Source organism: Malaclemys terrapin, chromosome 7 (genome assembly GCF_027887155.1).
Source record: "Malaclemys terrapin pileata isolate rMalTer1 chromosome 7, rMalTer1.hap1, whole genome shotgun sequence".
Classification (NCBI taxonomy): domain Eukaryota; kingdom Metazoa; phylum Chordata; order Testudines; family Emydidae; genus Malaclemys; species Malaclemys terrapin.
The window spans coordinates 45,242,734-45,252,451 of NC_071511.1; the positions used below are offsets into that span (position 1 = coordinate 45,242,734).

General features: G+C 45.5%; 1 non-coding gene across 1 annotated transcript; it reads right to left on the reverse strand.

Annotated features, from left to right (window-relative positions):
• Positions 1-6,978: 6,978 nt before the first annotated feature.
• On the reverse strand, positions 6,979-7,081 carry LOC128841364 (U6 spliceosomal RNA). Its single transcript, XR_008445806.1, has one exon. It is a non-coding gene; the product is annotated as a U6 spliceosomal RNA (small nuclear RNA).
• Between the last annotated feature and the right edge of the window lie 2,637 nt (positions 7,082-9,718).

The window sequence follows — 9,718 nt, forward strand, 5'->3', positions numbered from 1 at the left end:
CAACAGTGCCTATAGACCCTCCAATGGAAAGCAGGGCCCCTATTATGCTAGGCACTGTACAGACACAGTGAGAGACTGTGTGCCTTGAAGCGCTTATGACTTAAACAGACAGGGCCTAAGGGAAACAGAAGCAGAATAACTTGTCCACTTTCCCATACCAGGTGAGTGGAAGAGAGGGGACTAGAATCCAGGTCTTCTGGGTCCAAATCCAGGGCTTTAACCACTACATCACACTGCCACTTATAGGACTAGCTGATGTGACACACTGTGGCATATAGATGCAAGAAATAACACTTCAAGCAGGGGATGCAGATGCACTTAAGTAAAGGCCATAGAAACTAGACAGCCTGTCCGCCTATTTATCAAAGCACCTGCAGCCCCCATTTCAAGTCAGGGGAAACAATTAGAAATACACAAGAACAAATGGATATAAACTGGCCATCAGGAAGCTTAGACTTGAAATTAGACAATGGTTTCTAACCATCAGAGGAGTGAAGTTCTGGAACAGCCTTCCCAGGGGAGCAGTGGGGGCAAAAGACATATCTGGCTTCAAGACTAAGCTTGATAAGTTTATGGAGGGGATGGTATGATGGGATAGCCTAATTTTGGCAATTAATTGATCTTTGACTATTAGCGGTAAATATGCCCAATGGCCTGTGATGGACTGTTAGATGGGGTGGGATCTGAGTTACTACAGAGAATTCTTCCTGAGTGTCTGGCTGGTAAGTCTTGCCCACATGTTCAGGGTTTAGCTGATTGCCATATTTGGGGTCGGGAAGAAATTTTCCCTCAGGGCAGATTGACAGAGGCCCTGGGGTTTTTTCGCCTTTCTCTGCAGCGTGGAGCACGGGGGTCACTTGCTGGATGATTCTCTGCACCATGAAGTCTTTAAACCATGATTTGAGGACTTCAATAGCTCAGACGTAGGTTAGGGGTTTGATACAGGAGTGGCAGATAAGTTTCTGTGGCCTGTGTTGTGCGGGAGGTCATAATGGTCCCTTCTGACCTTAAAGTCTATGATTCTATAATACTGTGCTAAATGAGGATGCTTGAAGTAGATAATCTCAAACAATTCCTTTCTAGGAGCTGCCTACTCAGTTGTAACCTAAAGACCTTGAGAGATGGAAACAGCCAAAGCTACATGGGCAAAAGGCGGCTAGATACGCTGCATAATGAAGAATGAGCTGGAGATGGTGAATATGACAACTCTGTAGCTATTCATTCTACATACAGATGAACCCACTGCTTACGTATTTCGTGACCGATCCTGCCCACCCTGTCTGATTTTGGTGAGTGCAGTGGGCTGGAGGAGTGATCTAGAATGAGGCACTCTCTGTCACACCCTCTAGGACAGCTCAGATTTATCAGTGTATTGGAAAGCCGAGTGCAAGGTGATGGATTTGTTGGCTTCAGCCCATGCCTCTCACTGCAAAGTGGAAGGCTGCAGCAGAGCTGACCTCTATGGAATGAATTATGGGAGTGTTAATATGTGAGACTCAGGAAAAAACTGATCAATATAAAGGGAAAAATTAGCCACACCGTACATGTACGGGCAAGGATATCCCAGAGAGACTTCCCAAACATGACAAATGCTTCTCCCGTAATAGAATGTACAAGCTGATGGGTTAATGAAATAAGAGGATGATCTCAGGTGCTAGGAGACAGGTCTCTACCATCCTCCATCTGCAATGCCACCCATGTCTTGGCAGCGAATCCAAAGACCAAAGACCATAAAGCCCCTCATCAGCAAACCCTACTGAGCAGAGATAGGGAGGTCATCTCTCATCTCAGAGGTGCCCTTCTAGAGCAGTGGTTCTCGGCATTTACCACCAGGGACCTGAAAACCACCTATGGTTTCTTGCCACCACCACCCTCCACATCCCGCAATCTTGTGTGTCTGCAAAGGACTGTGGGATAGGGATCCTGGCATGAAATGACAGGTAGAATATGGGTGCTGGTGGGCCTGTTGCTGGCTGGGCATTAGAGAGGTGTTGGGTAGAGGTGCGTGTTGTTATTGTGCTTTTGGAAACACTGGAGTGTGCTGGGGTTGGAGGATCCTGGGTAGGGATGTTGCCTGTGGGGCTGATGGGAGATCCTGGAGCTCAGTACTGAAAGGGTCCTGGCTGACTTGGGAGGCTGTTACCTTTCTCCCCACCTCCAGCCCAGGGCTACTTCTCCCCTGTCTGCAGAGCAGCAGCAGCAGGGGAAAGATGGGGTGAGCTGAGGACCTGACTCGTTGGGAAAGAAGAGATTGGAGAGCAGGGAGGGGAGGGCAAAAGAGGGGCACAGGCAGAGCAGGAGGGAGCTGCTCCTTCCCTGGCTCCCACTAAGACCTAGCAGCCACGTGGACTTTGTCCCCTCGACCAGCTCAGCAGTCCCATGTTAGAGGTCAAGGCCAGGGCATGACTTTGGGGCAGGGAATCCCACATGGCCACCACTGAGCCTTCTGCCATGTGTCTGTGACTAGCAGGGGACAAGGTGCTCAGACTAGCACCTTCCAGCAGTACTAGATCCACTTGAAATGAAATAAAAGGGGTGGAGTGGATAAGGAATAAACAGCCCTATACGGGGTTTTCTGCTTTCAACTTAACTGCCACAAGACAACATTGACACGCACACATGCCTAGCGCAACTATAATGCACACCCCGCCTCTCCAACACCCTCGATCCTGGGCAATAATCAACAGAACACTTTGCAGTTGCTTTTAGCCTTCTTAAAGGTGGGTGAAATATCTCCCCTCCGCCCCTTTTACAGATGGAGAAACTGAGGCAAACAGAGGTGATATGCCATGCTTAAGGTCCACAACAGGTCAGTTGCGTAACCCGGAATAGAACGCAGGTCTCCGCTTCACTTGTGAGATAGCTTGAGTGTCCCTGTTCACACACACAAACCCCTGACTTGAGCGCAGGGGTTCTAGTAACACAAGAGGGCTGGCAAGACCGGGGGGTATAGGCCAAAGCCTGGGAGAGCTCAGTTCATTGGCTAACATAACCACTCTACTGTGGCCGGAGAATAGGTTCCCAACACAACACTCAAGGGATGCTAGGCCTCTGATGCCCCAGGGCCATCTTTTCTTGTCGTCCACCCATTCCCTGATTCTGGGCTGGAAATCAACAACCAAGCCAGTTCGGTGTTCAACCCCCACATTCTCTTGCAGCTTCCAGTCCCAGAAACTGCATTTCTCTAGTGGGCTGCACCATGCTGCCATTCTAACACCACTCCCCAGAGAGGAGAATGAATGAAAAGCAAGCCACACAAAAGCCGGAGTTCCACATTCATACTTAAAACTACATAAACCGAGCCCTCCATAGCTTTGGCATCAGAGGAGACCAGAACCTTGAAAATCAAGCCCATTTTCACCCTATACAAATTGGACTTCTGAATGAAAGTGCCCCCATGGAGCTATATACTCCCCCAAAAAAATGAGGAAAAGAGATCAATTTGCCCATTGTTACCAATCTCTCTGTGGCCACACCTGTTCACAATCAGCCAAGTCACCCTGTAGAAGAACTGTCATTCAGTTGAAGCAATAGGTAAAACAAGGCAAATCCGGTAACCTCCCTTTGGGAATTCCAAGCATGGGCATGCAGTATTACAGTGGCACAGTGCTCAGCTGTGCCAGATCAAGGAATTGATAAGAACCTGGTCTTTGGATTTCCTCATTTGGTTCCCCTCACCTGATGTTTGCGGGAGTTTACATCCAAAAATAAGTCAAACCCAGCCCAGAAAATTTCACCTAGTTTACAATCTGTGGGAATTTTAACTTCACTTGCAATGATTATTCATACCAGGAGCTGTGCCAGGAAAACATATCTGTTTATACAATCAGGAAACAGAAATGATATTGTGTTACTTATGACCAATCGCAATGAAGCAACACAGCTCCCAGGTGGGATATTGCGGTTTGAATAGCAAGCCACAGAGTAAACACAAAAATTACCCCAAAATTGCTCAATAATGTCCATTAGTGAATAAATTCAAGGAAATCATCTGCTCACAGCCATCCTGAGAGAAGGAGAAGAGATCAGATAAGAGAAGAAATCAGATATCAGGAAAAAACTTTCTTTCGGGGTAGTTAAGCACTGGAATAAATTTCCCAGGGAGGTATGGAATCTCCATCATTGGAGTTTTTTAAGAGCAGGTTAGACAAACACCTGTCAGGGATAGTCTAGATAATATTTAGTCCTGCCATGAGTGCAGGAGACTGGACCAGAAGACCTCTCGAAGTCCCTTCCAATCCTACGATTTTATGATTCTATAAATTATTACAAATTATTTGCTCACTCTAGGCATTATGCACTTTAACACATGAACATACCCAATATCAGTGGCTTTCATTCAAAAACTAAGGGACAAGGTTTTCAGAAGTGCCTAGATATTTTGAGTGACTATGCTGAGACACTTCCTGAAAATCAGTCCCCTGGAGATCCCTGAAGCGGGGTCCCCAAAATCTTGGCCAAAGACATTTCTTTGCTTCCTGCAGTTCCAAACTGAATTAAACAAAATTCTGGAGCAGCTATTCACAAAAAGGGCAGACCTTTTGCTGGTGTATTAATGATGCTATGACAACTGACACTAGCTGACGCTCTGCCTTGGACTGTTTTCACCCTTTAGACAGATTAGATGGGCCTTTCATACTGCTTTATTACTAATAAGAACAATACTAACTTAATCTTAAAGACATCTATCGGAGCATGCAGCAGTCCAAATGCTGAAACACATAAACCGCCTCTCCTTCTGCTCCATGCTAGCAAAGCTGTTCCATATTTAGCTCAGAATCCAGCTATTCCACATTTGACCAACTGTTCTCTGTGGTGTCATCTTTGTTTGTTTATCCCCAAACTGTTCTCTGAAATTCTGGGTCTAAAAAAAAAAAAAAAACGGCCTTTTTTTTTTTTTTTTTTAAAAGACAAGAAAAATAAAAAGCAAGAGCTGCTGTACAGCTGCCAGTGTGTTTTACCATGGGGCAGAAATCTCCATCTCCCCATTTCACAGATAAGGGAAATCCAGAATAGAGGTTAAGGAACTTTTCCAAGGTCTCATATAAGCCAGTGACAGAGCCAAGACTAGAAGTCAGGTCTCTTGATTCCCAGGCCAGCATGTCATTCCCAGGATCACACTGCCACCTCCTTCCTGCTGATTGCTTTTAGCTTTCTGACATCATCTAATCAGGCGAGGTTGCACATGCACACATTTTAGGTCATACACTAACCAGCTGCTATAAGAGCCCTGACTCCAGTGTCGGCTATGGGAACATGTCAGATGCCACTACAAGCCGAGCACTCAGCTAGCAGATCATCTGAGGAAGTCTGGAGTGTCCTAAAAAGCTGAAGAAGATCTCAGGGCACGTTCCATTACACCAGGGATGATGGATCCAGTGCCTTGGAGGTAATCAACACATCACAGTCTATTTAGCACATGACATTGCAAGTCACAGAAAAATACAGAGGGAGGGGCAGGCAATACAGCCCCTGGCTAGAAAGTTATGAAAAACAGAGCCAGGAGGCAAAGGGAGAGGGGAGCAGAGCCGGCTCCAGGGTTTTGGCCGCCCCAAGCAGCCAAACAAAAAACAAAAAAAAAGGCATGATCACAATCACGATCTGCGGTGGCAATTCGGCGGGAGGTCCTTCGCTTCGAGCAGGAGTGAGGGACCGTCCGCCGAACAGCTGGACATGCCGCCCCTCTCCGAAGTGGCCGCCCCAAGCACCTGCCTGGTGAGCTGGTGCCTGGAGCTGGCCCTGGAGGGGAGCCTTCCGAATCAACCACTGGGCAAGTCACTGTGGTATTTGGGCAGCTTCCCCAGCAGCAGCCTGGGTACAGATGTTTCCTCCCATACAGATCATTTTTCATGAGGCCGACAGACATCGTTTGGTTCCCTGGTACGAGAGGCAGCTGTAATCACTTGTCCTTTCTCACACACATGTCCTGAAGGCTTCTCATTAAACTTCCACATCTGTTCCTGGTTTGCTATTTGTCTGAAGATATTCCTGCTATGCCAGAGAATGTGCAGCAAAAGGTCAGGTGACATCTCAAGAGAGAGGGGGCCTCAAGATTTAGCCCTGTGGATGGCAGGTGAAGCAATAGCAGGAGTTATTATATAGAACAGTCCATGATGGACATCAATAGGGTGTTGATATAAACAACCCACCATGTTGCTGCTCAAAAATGGTCCCACACGACTCCTTGAGCAGTCAGGAGGGGAAGAAAACGGGCACAAAGAAGTCATTGCTTCACCCTGGCCTCTCTGGGTAATTAATCCACAGTGCTAGAGGGCTCTGAAGACAGGTGGGGTGGGTAAATTAGGAAGAGAAATGGAGTGTGGGGGAGAGAGAGAGGATCCTGGAGATTTAAACATGGAGGTAACAAGCAAACATTACTTTCCTACCTGCCCCACCACTGGTGGTGGGGAAACTCGGACGATTAAAGGAAGCTGCCTCTCTGTATCCCTTCTTGCAAACCCACATTCCAACAACTCTGCTGCTAGGTGCATTTTTAGCTACTGAGTGGTCCCAGCCCTCACCCCGCCCCCATCTTATGGAGTGAGGAGTTCTTTTTTGGTTTGCTTTGCCAGTGGGAGAGCGATCTACAACAGGCAAGATGGAAGATGTTCTAATTTGGAATTCCTATGATTTTTATAATTAGGTTTAGGCAAGGTTGGATGTATATGGCACAATCATCTGTTAGCTTGGTTCTGTCTACTCCCCTTCCCCCACCCCAAAGGGTTTTTATGAGACTGTAGTAATGTCTACTGTGCTCTGGAGCTAGATATCTTAGGTATTTAGATCAAATTGCAGCTTGGGTAATTTTCACCCAGAATAACACAAGGCCAAATTCTGTGGTCCTCAATTGAGTGAAGTTCCCACTCCAGTAATTGCAGTGGCTAAATCCATCTGGGGCAAGAGATGCTGGGAGAGACTGCTAAAGGCTAGACCAAGAGTTTTCTCTCAGCTGTGGCCACAATGCATTGTAGGGGAGTGAAGTAACTTATGACCCCCACAAATTTGTGTGTCATCTTTGCGCAGGGGCCATGCTAATCTTCTCTGTATCATTCCAATTTTAGTATATCACCCTAAGCAAGCACATAAGAAGTCACAATTTTCCCCTGCGCATTGCAAAGGGACATCAAAGCTGTACTTATAAGGGAGAAAAAACCCAGTTTGTCATTAATGTCAAATAGATTTAGTTTAAAAATAAACCATCTTGTTGCTAATCAATTTCACAACACTTCTGTCACTTCTGTCAAAAAAGGGGCTCATGATGAATGCCTTTATCATTGCGAAAGATCTCACTTCCTCAGTGCTCTCCAGCTTGTGTTACAACAAGTGCTGCTTGGGCAATGCAGTTCATTACCATACTTCCCTAAACACAGTATCTGTGGTGCAGATCTTCTTACTCAACACTTCAGAGTGACTCATCGGAGAGCAGTCACACCATGTCTGGTTAATCAAGGATAGGTTTCTAGTTTCCCAGGCTGCTGCTTTGGGCCTGTATCTGAAGGTACGTTGTTGGGTGTAGACTTCCCTCTCCTTGGTTTCAAGTGGGATGTATTCTTTTATGGAGAAAGAAAGTTAAAATATAAAATAACCCCTTTATATAAAATCACCTCCATCTATGGAGAGGGGGCATCCAAACTATGGTTCATTGGTTCTGTTCAAGCTGTGGTTTTAGGAAGAGCAGTAGTTTTCTGTCTGAAGAGAAGATAGGATGACCAGACAGCAAATGTGAAAAATTGGGATAGGGGGTGGAGGGGTAATAGGAGCCTATGTAAGAAAAAAACCCAAAAATTGGGACTGTCCCTATAAAATCGGGACATCTGGTCACCCTAAGAGAAGAGGACAAAGGACTAAATTCTGCCCTTAGTTACACTCTTACAACAGATAGGGTTGCTCCATCCATGGTAACTATATGGCCCTCATTAGTCTAGTGTCCATGCACCTCAGACAGTCCTTAATGTATTTATCCTCACAATGCCCCTGTGGGGTCAGGCTTATCAAAGTGACTTGCCCCAGGTGTACCCTTCACCCAGTCGAGAAAGCCTTTCTATTGAAAATCGTACATATCTATTTTTTTCCTTGCCCAAACTGTGAGGGATTTATCACCAGGCTTAGGATCTGAGGACAAACTGGCTCACTGCAATGTCTTGAAAAGGCATTTGACCAGAAGGATTTAGGTTTGGACTCCAGCTCAGAAAATATTTGAGCTATTTGGGATTTTGCTTAAAAAAAAAAAAAAAAAACAAGAGAAAGTTGTAGTTTTTCTTTTCGTAAACACCTGTGCCGCTAATGGCAATGACATTTCTCTAATGGAAGTGTGTATTGCTCAGACGGAAGATGCCCTGAAAGGTGATGAAAATTCAAACAAACATGCAAGATCCCAAGAGTAGAGGAAAAGATACAGCTGTCTAAAAAGACAATTAGCACTGAATGTATTTTGCAACATTTGAGACAATGTTTATCTTACTTGCATCCTCTCAGATTCAGACAAGGGCACTTTTTTGAACTTTCTTTTTTTAATGGTAGAGACTTCTTGTATTGTCTTTGGCAAATATTGTTGAGATGTAGCTGAAACCCTTGGTCAATCTTGGCTTATTCCAACAAAGGGTTATTCCAGATCTGCTCCCTTTGAAATCAATGGCAAAACACGCATTGATTTCAATACGAGCAGGATCTGGCACTTATAAGCCACTCTGTACAAATTAAGACCCTGATTCAGGGAAGCACTTAGGCATTCACTCAAAATTAAGCCCCCTTTCTGAATGGGGATACTTTGCTGAATTGGGGCCTAAACATCTTTCACTTTATACTGAGAAATCAGAACTGCACCTTCACGGTATCTCCGTCGGGTTGAGTGAAATCACAATCACCAACAAGAGAGACAGAAGGCACCCTTCCCAGTCAAGGCCACCATGTTCATTCACTCCCAAATGTCCCCTGAAATTTAGCATTCTTTGCATCATCCCAAAAAAGGATTTCGCAAGGGTGGGGAGGAGTGAGTTAGTGAAGCGATTTGAGCAAATGCAACTCATCTGTTGGTGTGGTTTGCAAAGTAAATAAACAAACAAAATTAAAAGGACATTTCCTTTTGCACTCGGCTAGCACAAACCAGGAAAGCATTACATTTAAGGTGTTGGGTTTTTCAAAAGCATCCAGCACTGGCTTAATTCAGCTCCCCTTGAAATCAGTGTTCAAATTCCCACTGGCTCCCATCGGAATGGAGCTAGGCTAACGCTCAATGCTTTCAAAAGAAATCCCACCCGGGGTTCACAAATGCAATTAAAAGTGGCTGGAAAATGATGCTCTAGCTCAGGGGTAGGCAACCTGCGGCACGCGAGCTGATTTTCAGTGGCACTCACATTGCCTGGGTCCTGGCCACTGGTCCAGGGGGCTCTGCATTTTAATTTTAAATGAAGCTTCTTAACCATTTTAAAAACCTTATTTATGTTACATACAACAATAGTTTAGTTGTATATTATAGACTTATATAAAGAGACCATCTAAAAATGTTAAAATGTATTACTGGCACGCGAAACCTTAAATTAGAGTGAATAAATGAAGACTCGGCACACCACATCTGAAAGGTTACCAACCCCTGCTCTAGCTACACATGCACATCACCCTGTTGTTACTGCTGCGGGGCCTTATCCTCCCAGGGGCTGAGCATCTTTAAGTCCCATGGCAATGGAGAGCACTCAGCACCTGCTGAGCTGTGGTATAGAAC